A 12,634-nucleotide genomic window follows, 5' to 3' on the forward strand; every position below is an offset into this window, starting at 1 on the left:
CACTGACATCAGTTGCTGGCCTTCAAACAGACTCACACACAGACACACACACACAAGAAATAAGGTCTGAATACATATTTCAGTGGTAGAAAATTACCTTGTATGTACAAAGCCCTAGTCTTAATCTCCAGCATTGAAAAAGAAAAGAAATAATAGTACCACAGATAGCTTAATTATGATTATATGCAGTTTTTAAAAACTTTTTACATTTTTAGTTTACGTATATGTTTTGCCTGCATATATGTAAGTGCACCACATGTGTGCAATGCTTGCAGTAAGCCAGAGAGGGCATTGGATACCCTGGAACTGGAATTATGCATGGTTGTTAGCTACCTTAGGGGTGCTGGGGTTTGAACTCAGGTCGTCTGCAAGTGCAGCCGGTGCTCTTAACTGCTAGGCCATTCCTCCAGCCCCTAGATACAGTTTTAAACACTTCACATATACTAGCATCTGGTTTCCCCAACTCTAGGAGGCAGACATTATTATTACTACACCCCTCTTCTAGATAGTTGAAGAGCTAGGGCACAGAAAAGTTAAAAAACATGTGCAAAGATTATAGCTAGTAAATGGTAGAGCTGGAATTCTAAGTCAGTGTTGCCCTGAAGTTTATGCTAATAATCACTATGTAAATGAAACAATTCATATAAAATACCTAGCCTATTGCAAGGCACAAAGTAAGTAGTCAGTAAATGCTTGCTATTATTATTGTAATGTATTTTTTTCAAAGTAAAACAGTTGAACCTATTTAGGGAGGGGAAGAATTTTAAAAGTTCTAAAGAAAAACAGTCAATCAGTGGAAGTTTCAATGAAGCAAATTTTGACTGAGTAACAGTAATGTGTTCTTCACTCTGGACAGAAACAAGGAGAGGTTGAGTGACCATTTGTCAAGAAGAATGTAGAAAAATTGTCTATTGGACTGGAGAGATGGATCAGTAGTTAAGAGCACTTGTTCTTGGTTTTTGGGTTTTTTTTTTTTTTTTGGAGACAAGGTCTCCCTGTAGCCCCAGCTGGCCTGGAACTCACTATATAGACCAGGCTGGCCTCAAACTCATAGAGATCTGCCTGCCTCTGCCTCCCAAGTGCTGGGATTAAAGGTATGTGCCACCATACCCGGTGGAGCACTTATTCCAAAATTTGGTTCCCAGCACCTGCATCTGCTCTAGGGGATCCAATGCCCTCTGCCCTCTTCTGGCTTCCCCATGCATCTGCATACACATACACACACACAGACACACAGACACACAGACACGCGCACGCACACACACACACACACATGCATGCATGCATGCACACACACACAAATAAAAATAAATCCTTATTATTTTTTATAATATCTGTATGAGGTGGGCGGCTGACCTGGAGGCCTCTCAGGCACTTCCCCTCCATAGGATTCCATGGTTCTAGGCCAGAACCTTTTCTTTTCTACACTGTAAAGCTTTGTTTGATTTCCTCAGTGTTAGAGTCTGCTTATTAACTTCACTGATGTTATTTTTATTGTAATTACCTGAATCATTTGCCAATGAGAACAGGACTCTGTAGTTTGCATAAGTCTTTGGCAATCTGACATGTTGTCATATTTGGTATGTTATTACAGCTGAGTATTATGATGACAGGTGGGGAGATTGGTATATAAATGGGTGAGTTACCGTGCTGCTGTGGTCTGCCCTCTCAGGCAGAGAGCCACAGGGCTGCTGTCACTTGGCTTATATCATTTTGGTGTTTGTCATCTTTATCTGGGGAATGTGCAGCCTATGAGATCATCATAGGAGATTTCAAGTTCATGCTGAAAACGATGGGATTGTGATTGTAGATGTGAGCTGATATCACCTCCATAAGAGCATGGTTTGCAAGTGACTCAGGGGTGTTCTGATAACTTTCCTGTTGGGAAGGAGAATTGCTCCCTTGATGGAAGTAATAGTTTTAAGTGTTGGGAAGTCATACCTGAGTGTATAATTTGTCTTCCTTTTAGGATTCAATCTAGGCAATTTCCTTCCTTCCTTCCTTCCTTCCTTCCTTCCTTCCTTCCTTCCTTCCTTCCTTCCTTCCTTTCTTCCTTTCTTCCTTCCTTCTTTCTTTCTTTCTTTCTTTCTTTCTTTCTTTCTTTCTTTCTTTCTTTCATGTGTGTGGTACATTTACCTATTCACATGGGTGTCAGCAGATGTGTATGCTGGTGTGTTTGCATAGGCGAGGCTAAAAGTTGTCATCTGGTATCTTCTTCAATTGCTCTCCACCTTGGTTTTCTAAAAACACCATTTTTTTTATTATTTATTTATTTATTTATTTAGGATATATGGGGATGGGCATTGTGTGCATGCTATGATAAGCATGTGGAGGTCAGAGGACAACTTCTTAAGGCAGTCAGTTATCGTCTTCTACCATGTAGATTTTGGAAATTAAACTAACGTTGTCTGATTGACTACAAGTGCCTTTACCCATGAGCCATCTTGCAGGCCCTCCACCCTAATTTTTTGAGAGAGAGCCTCTCCCTGAGCCTAGAGCTTACTCATTCTGTTGGGTTGAGTGACCAGCAAGCCCCAGGGTTTCTCTTTCTCCTGTCTCTTTGCTTCCCTCGTGGTGAGATTACAAATGCAGCCGCTGTACCTAAAATTTTATGTGGGTGCTAAGGATCTGAACTTAGGTCCTCATGCTTATGTGACAAGCACTTTACGGGCTGAGTCACCTCAGCCCCAATTTTTTTGGTCTTTACCATTACACATTGTGCACAAGGTACACAATTTTACACGTTAACTTCATACCATTTCTGTAGGGCTGATTGAAGGACACAGTTAATTACATTACTTTGGAATTCAGGGTGGACTCAGCCATCAAATTTACCAGAGTGGCTCAAAGATTCAGTGCTCAGGAAATAGTTTCTTCTTGGCTATATGCTTTTGTCTTTGGTCTAATGTTTTACAGTGATGTTAATGTGTAGTTTCTATGGAGATAGTTGAAAATAGGCATAGGATTTTGGACATCAAATTGTCAACAAAGTTACTATATAAAAATAAGATGTAGGGGCTGGAGAGATGGTTCAGCAGTTAAGAACATGTACTGCTCTTGCAGGGGACCTGAGTTACAACTACCTGTAACTCCAACTCCAGGTGACCCAATGCCCTCTGTGAGCACCTGCACTTACGTACACACACACACACACACACACACACACACACACACAAGTACACATAGTTAAAAATAAAGCTTTAGGGCCATGTGTGGTGGCACACACCTTTAATCCCAGCACTCAGGAGGCAGAGCCAGGTGGATCTCTGTGAGAAGGAAGCCAGCCTGGTCTATATATTGAGTTTCAGACCAACTGGGACTACAGGAAGACTCTATCTCATAAACAAACAAACAAACAACAAACCAAAAAAAAAAAAAAAAAACAAAAAAAAAAAAAAAAAAACCCAAACCAAAAAGCTTTAAAAAATAGGATGTAGAATCAACAGGACATCTAGACAAAGACTTTCAATACAATATTAAGAGATTTAATCTATAACGCAATGGGGAATGCAAGGAACAGTCAGCAATGCAGAAGTTTAGACTTCAGTGTGCCTAAAATTTTTTTTAATTAACTTTTTTTCAAACTTTATTCCCAGGCTTTTTCAGCTTAATTTGCTGAAAAGAATAAATTGTATACAGCAAAACCCGAAAAGAACTGCAGTGTCCAGGGAGCTGAGACTTAAAAATATTAGATCTAGATTTATCAGATCCATAAAAAAATTTTAAAAAGCAGTCATAATATAAAAGAACAGTTCCCAGGAACGTTTTCAAGTTTTATCTTCTTCAGAAGTTGACACAATTCAGTTGTTCTCATTCTTAGAAGCCTCATCAAAATTCTGCACAAGATCTGGAACTTCATCGCCATCTTCTTCAGTAGCAAGCGGTGCTTTTCTATCTGCAGATTGTTTGGGCAGAGCTTCAGCCGGTCTCCTTAAACTAGTCACTGTCTGCACCAAGCTGGTTTAGGATGCTGGGAAGCGTTTCTGTCAGCTGCTTTGTCTCAGCATGGCCTGTAATGGTGAAAGTGTTTGCTTCCAGGGATGCCTGAACATTAGGCTTGTTAAAGTGGTTCACTGTTCCTTGGTTTGTAACATATTCACCTCTTCAATACCAGAGATATTGTTTATCCCTAACTTCTTGAAGGAGAACTGAAGTTTTTATCATCTGCTGTAGCTGTTCTATGAACCACCTACTTCCTTTCCCACCAGTACACACTTGCACCTGCAGTTTGGTGAGTTTTTCCTGGTTCATGATAATTTCTTTCATCTTGTCAGAGTGGAAATGGGGCGGCACGGGGAACTAGGGTTCCACTCAGGGGGTCTTGGGTAGACCAGCTGAGATTAAGCTCACACAATTTTTTTTACTCAACTTTTTGTTTCTGTTTTTGTTTTGATTTTTTATCGTTGTCTTTTTTTGAGACAGGGTCTCCCTGTAGCCACAGCTGGCCTGGAAGTTGCTATGTAGACCAGGCTGACCTTGAACTCACAGAGATCCACCTGCCTTTGTCTCCTGAGTACTGGAATTAAAAAGCTATGGGCCACCACCACGCCCAGCTTCTGTTTTTGTTTTGAGACAGGGATTTCCTGTTGCCCTAGATGGTCTGAAACTTGCTATATAGGTCAGGCTGGCCTAGATCTTATAGAGATCCTCTCTCTGCCTCTGTCTCCCTCGTACTGGGATTAAAGATGTACCACTATGCCCCTTGTTTTTGTTTTGAGATAGGGACTGTGCTGGTCTCAAACTGCCTAAGTAGCTGAGGATGACTTTGAACTTCTCCTGCCTCTAAATCCCATGTGGGATTACAGGAGTGTACTACAGTTCTGGCCCCCAAATCTTGAAACATGCAATTTGCCTTACCTGGAAGGCAAATTATCTTTTTCTTCATGGGGATTCAACCACTTTCAACATGAGTAGTCATTCTTCTAAAACAAAAGTGGCTACGTGCTCATCTATTGATCATGGTACTTCCCATGCAAATAGATTATGCTTCTGCGTGTACAGTCTGGATTTAATTTAGAGATATTATAACCCAAATTTAAAACATTTTATTTTGGGTAAATTAAGATCTGCTTTGTAATCCGACTAATAAACAATTGTGGACAGATGCATGGAGCATTTTGCTCTTTGGAACTTCAAAGAGGGTGGCTGTCTTTCTGTCAGTAATTACAAGCATCATTATGTTTGTGTTGTTCATAAAGAATCCAATAGGATGAGGGTGGTGCCCATAGACACTCAGAAAACTTGGGCTGGAACCCTCAAAATGCCTGTGACATCATCGGGCCATCAGAGTCGTTGCTTTTTTAGAATGTACGTAGCATTGCCAGAAGGAACATGTGTTATTTGCATACGTTAAATAAATATTGAAAGATCAGCTTAGGCTAAAAATACTCCAAGTAACTTGTAGGACTGGATACTAAAGAATGTGCCCATATTGTGGCCTTCCAATGCAAAATTTGTTTTTTATTCTATGTAAGGTTTAACTCAATCTTTGACTCAAGTAACAAAAGCCACCATGAGTCCAAAGGGGGTTGACACAGTTCATACAAGAAGTGATAGATGTATATTATAGCCAAGTACATCTCTCAATTTATAATATTACTCTTAGAAAAATTACACTTTGCTACATGTTAGAGATTGTATAGTTATAGGTATTAAATTTGAAAGTTATTTTGACATATTCTATTTTGACTAACTTTAAAAAAAAACAAGTCAGTCATGATGATGCACAGTTATAATTCCAGCACTTGGGAAGCTGAGGCAGGAGGATTATGAGATGGAAGAAAGCTTGGGCTACATAGTGAGACCTTGTCTCAAAAAAAAAATCCAGACCACCTAAATAAACAGACAGGCAAATAAAAATCCTCCTGGGAAAGGCAGTATATCTAACATCTATAAAATACAGCAAATAAGTTAAATTCACTCATATTTTTCAGGCAGTTTAATTGAACAAATAAGCTGTCTGTATAGAACAATATAGACTTGGTCTTTTTTTTTTATTTTGCTCTTTTTGAGACAGGGTCTCCCTGTAGATCCAGCTGGCCTGAAACTCACAGATATCTGCCTGCCTCTGCCTCCCAAGTGCTGAGACTAAAGGTGTGTGTCACCACTCCTGGCTAGACTTGGTCTTATGGACCAAGAAGTTGACGTTGGTCTTCCTGAATAGGATACAAGATGCTTCATTTGAAAAGGAAAAATGTGTCTCTCTCTATTGGAAAACTACCAGGTGATTGAGGCAGCTTGAATTTATGCCTCCTGTATTCATATCCACCCTTCCCCAACCCAAGGTCTTCCTATGTAGTTCAGCCTGTCTTAGAACTCCATCTGTAGCTCAGGCAGCCTTGAACTTTTGATCCTCCTGCTTCTGCCTCCCAACTGCTTAGATTACCAGGGAAGCTCTTTATTTTCTGGAAGGGGTTTTCCTCTTGTTAATCAGACTTCTCTTGAACTTGCGGCCTTAATTGATCAACCTTGGAAGTAGCTGGTGTTACTGCTTCTTCCCACCACCACACCAGCTTTTATTAATACCTCTGTTTCAAAAGGTCTTTGTGTAGATGTTCTCTTTGCCTTGGACTCTTGTCAAGAAGCTGTCCAAGGGTTACTTGAAAGAATTAAAAAAAATTTTTTTGTATATGAGTGTTTGCCTGTATGTATATAATTGTACCTGTGTCATGTAAGGCCTGTAAAGGTCAGAGGAGGGAGCTGGGTCTCTTGGAACTGGAGCCATGAATGGTTGTGAGCTGCCATGGGGGTGTTGGAAACCAAACCCAGGTCCTTTGTAAGAGCAGCCAATACTCTTAACCACTGAGCCATCTCTCCAGCTCCAAAAGAAAAAAAAAGGGTTTTTTTTGTTTTTGTTTTTTTAATGTAAGGAAAGCTGTTCTATATACTTGGAAAGTATGACATGAAATTCTCAGTGCTCTTCAGCTGAGTCCCGTGGGTTGGGCTGCAAGAGGTGCCTCTGAGGTCAGGATGCAGCGGTAGGAGCAGAAATGTTTAGCTAATCACAGCATCACCACCTCATCACTGTTGTGGTTAGCTCACTACCACAGATGCCTGTCTCTCCTTCCACTGATCCAGTAACCAGTTCTTTTGAGACTGTTTATACTCCTGTGAAGAAAGGATAGGTTTATCCTCTGCTCACTTTACTATGTTTATATAAATTCCTCCTATGAGTGAACTCTTCTCAGGAGTCAGGAATTGACTTAAGTCCAAATACTTAACAATTGGACAGATTGTGCAGGTGACTGACTATCCCAGTCTGCCGACAGAAACTCAGGTCTGAATCAAATAATTCAGAACTGGGAGGGCTTTAAGGACTTAAAACATTCATCCTTCTCATTTTACATTACTGAGGCCCTGTGAGAGTCATAGAGCTAATGAGTAGCTGAGAAATGGGACAGGAACTGGAAATGTCTTGAACCAGGAAGTCATTATCTGAGAAGCATGCAGAGGGTGCTCCCTCCAGGCCCATTTCTTCCTATGTGTGGTTAGTAAGCATTCTTGGTAGGAAACATAATTTTAGATGGGGTGATTTGGGGCTTCATATTTAAAGAAATGAATTGTTGCGAGTCTGTCATGTGCCGACAGTGCCAAACAATTATCTTCACACTGTTCTATAAAACAATCAGATGCCACACAGCTTTTCCCTTATTGGGATGTGTCCTTAAGTGAACCCAAGCACTTAAATCCGGCATCATCTATCCCTCACTTGTTCATGAGGGAAGCTAATCTGAAATTCTGAATTCTCTGGCCTGAATTTAGGCATAATTCCTTTCTAGATAATAGTCTTTAACTGGACCTAAAGACCAGACACCTGAGTATCTGTATATACTATGCCCCTCCGAGACAACCTGCCTAACATGCAAAGTGGAAATCCTTGCAACTCTTTTTTTCATTTGACTTGATATATCTTATGTGGTCACAGTAAATTTGCATAAAGCAAAGAATGTTAAGAAGCAGAAACAGACAAAAAAAAAATGTTTTGTCATTAGCACCCTGGAAGCAAATTGCATCGATTTGGTCTTGCTTTCCATAAATCCATAGAGGGGAAGATTGCAGATACCAACTCTGAGAGAGTTAGAGAGTAGGTGAACTTTTATGAAATTGTGACCTACTAAGTGCTGGGTAATTTTTTATATGCTTTTTTTTTCAAGAGGATGTGTTATTATCCTTGGTATTTATTGTTGGGAAAGGGTTTGATGCTGTTCAGAGGTGCATTTATTTACCTAGTTAAAATGCACACACACACACACACACACACACAATTTATTTATTTATTGGTCTTTTTGAGACAGGGTCTCCTTATAGCCCCAGTTGGTCTGGAGCTCACTATGTAGACCAGGCTGGCCTTAATCTCACAGGTATCTGCCTGCCCCTGGCACCATGCCCAGCTTATAAATATTTGTTGAGTAACTTATGTATCAGACACAGTGCTGGTACATAGTGTTTAGATGCAATGAAGAGAAAAAAATTAAACATGAGCCATGTCTGTATGACTTAGATTAGTGAGACATTATAATAACAGAGATCAGATTACAACTTGATGAACACCATGAAGGTGTTGCACAAAGTGCTGGGAAATGGAGATTTGATGCAGTGACAAAAGCCAAGCAAAGCTTCACAGGAACTGATGCATCAGCAGAAATGTGAAGAAGTAGGGTTATTAAGGAGAGAAGGGCATTTCAGTCAAGAAAATGTCTATGCAAGGATCTACAATAGTGGTACTGTAGGGGTGTGATATGTATTATTTCTTTTCTGTTTTTACTGGAGCATGGTAAACATGTTTGGCTGAGGTTAGAAAGGATCTAGGTAGGTAGGTTAGGAGGTGATTGGAATAAACATGTTTCAGTAACAGAAATGTAGGAAATGGAAGGAAAGTGAGTTTTGACAGATGGGGTGGCTTAGAGAAAGTTGTCATGGCGCTGCCTGGATGACTAGTTCATTGATACGGGACCCATAAAAGGAAGCCAGGTAAGGAGCGTTAGGGGGTGAGAGAGTATGGGATGGGGAAAGCATGGAACTGTTAAGTCAGAGCACCTTTGGGAAGACCAGGAGGGCAGGCCAAATTGTTAGCTGTGTAACTGTTTGCCTCTTGAGGAGATAGACAGTAGAGAGCCAGTCCCTGAGTTGTCTCTGCATGGAGCATGAATGGTGAGAGAAAGAAATGGAAAGGCAAGGGCCTGAGGATATTTTAGAATTTATTGAAACTGAAATACTAGGGTGCTTTTTTTTTTTGGTGCTGAGGATTAAACCCTGGGCCTTGTACATGCTGCTAAGCAAATGCTCTACCACTGAGCTACACCCCAGTACCCTAGAAGTGGTTTTGAGTCCTCTAAGAAATATTTAAGCCTTGTCTATAAGTAGCAATAAACCACCTTCATACTTGATCAAGGTCTTTCAGATTTCAGATCTTAAAACACGTGCACAAACATGAATTTGGATATAAAACTCCCCAAAATTATGCCACACAGGTGTACCCTACTGGGTTTGCTGAAGAGTTAACAAAAGAAGCATGAAAGAGTTTTCTTTAAAAAGTTGTTAAGGAAAATTAGCTTTTAGCTGTCAGCTTGGGAGGCGGATGAGTGCAGAAAATGCAAAGGCCTGTTAGATCAAATACCTGTTGTCAAACTAACAGATTAAGATGATCAAAAATAGACTTTCAATCGAAAGCACTCAAAAGTGTTGCTTATGTGAAGACTGGGTGAGTCTGAGGTACTCCTGCTGACCTTTTATGAGTTGAAAGTGTTTGCTTCATGCTCTGTCTAGTTGCTAGAATCCTTCAAATACTGCCTTCCATAGCCATCCCAGGAAGTAGGGCTAAAGCTCTCACTAATGCAATTCTGGCATTCAGTATCCTGGGATGTGTGCTCTGGCCTTATCTCAGTGACTATGATTATTTCCTCCCTGGTTTGTTCATTTTAGTTTAAAATTTATTCTTTCAGGTGTAAGAAGCATTTATTGATCTCCTGCTATGTGGCAGCCATTGTTTTCACTTTTATCATCTCACTTCAGAACAAATGCGTATTTATTAGCTGTCTGTTATATGTCTACTATAGTAAGAGACATCGGGAGAAATATGAAATCTACTTATTCATATTTCTTGCTGTCCTTTTTCCCTTTGTGGTGCTTGGAATGGAGTCCAAGGCATTGCATATGATATGCTAGGCAAGCATTCTACCATGAGTCACATCCCAGTCCTAGAATAGAGGATAAACCCTCACAGTACCACAAATAGTAATAATAATTATGAAGAAAAAGACATGGGACCTAGGAGAGATCCTTGGGTCTATTAGGACATGTCCTTATCCTTGATTTTTTTTTTTTTATTTTTGAGATAGGGTCTCTGTAGCTCCAACTGGCCTGGTACTCCCTATATAGACAAGGCTGACCTTGATCTTACAGAGATCCATCTGTCTCTGCCTCCCAAGTGCTGGGATTATAGTTGTGCATAACCACACCCAGCTTCAGGCGATTTATTTATTTATTTATTTATTTATTTATTGAGACAGTATTTCCCTGTAGCTGCAGCTGTTCTGGAGCTCACTGCATAGATCAGGGGGCCTTGATCTCACAGGGATCCACCTGCCTTTGTGTCCCAAGTGCTGGGATTAAAGGCATGACCACCATGCCTCTCCCTGTCCCCATCCTGTCCCTTTCCCTATTCAAGATGTGACTCCTTGCTCTGGTATGTGATCTTGCCATCTGCTATTCACCACGAAGTACTTACCAGAACTGAACCAATGCAAGTACCATACCTTTCAATATCTTGAACTGTGAAAAATAAACCACTGTGTTCTTTGAAGGTAGCTGCCTCAGGCATTTCATTGCAGTAGTGAGAGCCTGATTATTGCAAACATGTAGCCAAGAAGAATTCAGGGTATAGCTCAAATTGCAGTTAAATAATAAAATTTCATAAGAAGACCCCAAACAAACAAACAAACAAACAAACAAAAACCAACCTCCAAACAAAAAACGAACAAAGGTCAAATCTAAATACAAGTACATTAAAGTTTTTCTGAAACATAACTTTTCTCTGTGTTCCTCCAGTTTTATCAGAGATAATCATGCTAAATTTAATTTGTTTGCAAAATGAGGTTTTAGTCACATCAAATTTGGCCTAATTATTTGTATTTTCACAGAAAGATGTAACTGACCATCTTGGACTTAAAATTTCCTTTACTGGAACTTTTAACAAGGAATCAAATTGGCCCTCCCTCCCTCCCTCCCTCCCTTTCCCCTCCCCTCTCCTTGAAATGACATTCAAATTTACTAACATACAGAAAAATTAACATAGTGTGATTATGCTAGAAAGTGACATTCTTCATTCACCACAAGGCCACTCAGCCTGCAAGGATACTGCGCTGCTAAGGCACCTCAGGACTGAGCATAACTATACCATGTTATAGCCCTAGCTAATCCCAGCAACTGAAAACTAAAGGCAGTTGTCTCAAAGTGTGTGAATAGGAAAGTTTGGCCCAGCTACCAGCATGTGGGTTTGAGAAAAAGGTCAGCATGTGCCTGGCCACTCTGGCTAACTGCTTTTCTAAAGCTTTTATAATTTTTGCTTGGCTTGTACCTGCTGGAAGAAACTATTAGGAACTTTTCCACCCCTGAGCTATGAGAAACTGTTGCGGGGGGGGGCGGGGAGCTTTGATTTTTCTGTACAAAAGCCTATCCTGATAAAGGCTCGGGGCTGCACTTGGGACCCGAATGCCCGGTGTAGTCACTGGTTGGCTATAAAGACTTTCTTTTGGCAGTTTTCTGTGTCTGAGTGGCCTTCTCTGGTGAGACAACCTTACAACAATTCAGTTTTCCTCTTGGCTCCATACATATGCCCTCAGTTCCTTAAAGTAACTTGTAATATCTGAATCTATGACATTTCAGACAAAACCTTGACAATATAACTGGTGTCTCCACTTGTGTCCCGTTATGAAAACAGATTCCTAATAAACTTATGCAAATGCCATATTGCTATAAAACCAGAAATACAGTCTTTAAACTCTGAGGGATTAATCAGAGAGAAAGGATGGTTTTATTTTATTATTTTGTTCTATAGGAGATCAAAACTAGGGCCTTGAACATGCAACTGTTTTTGTTGTTGTTGCTGTTGTTGTCTGAGACAGTGTTTCCCTGTAACCCAAGCTGGCCTGGAACTCACTGTGTGGACCAGGCTGACCTCGAATTCACAGAGATCCCCATGCCTCTGCCTCCAAGAGTGCTAGGATTAAAGGCATGTGCCACTGTGCCTGGCCAGGCAACTGTTTTAATGCTGAGTTCCAACCTAGAAGAAAGGTAAAAACTTCAATTCTGCTCACCAAAAGTATACTTTTATAAATTGCTGCTAACCATCAAAGGGGAAAAAAGTTATTTTTTTCCTTAAGTATAAGAACAAAATATAAAAATAGAGACATTTTAGGCAATAAGTCATGAAATCATAATTCTCATCAGTGGAGCACCATGTAGTTAGGATTTTAATTCTTAGAAATTGTAAACTTGGGGCCTGGAGAGATGGCTCAGCAGTTAAGAACACTGGTTGTTCTTGCAGAAGACCCGGGTTTGATTCCCAGCCCCCATCTGGCAGCTAACAACTGTCTGTAACTCCAGTCCCAGGGGATCCGACAGCCTCTTCTGACTT

General features: G+C 40.4%; 1 pseudogene; it reads right to left on the reverse strand.

The window, feature by feature from the left end:
• Positions 1 to 3,800: 3,800 nt before the first annotated feature.
• Positions 3,801 to 11,353, reverse strand: LOC103750303 (annotated as a pseudogene).
• Between the last annotated feature and the right edge of the window lie 1,281 nt (positions 11,354 to 12,634).

The sequence above is a fragment of the Nannospalax galili genome, unplaced genomic scaffold (genome assembly GCF_000622305.1).
Source record: "Nannospalax galili isolate Female #2095 unplaced genomic scaffold, S.galili_v1.0 scaffold45, whole genome shotgun sequence".
Lineage (NCBI taxonomy): Eukaryota > Metazoa > Chordata > Mammalia > Rodentia > Spalacidae > Nannospalax > Nannospalax galili.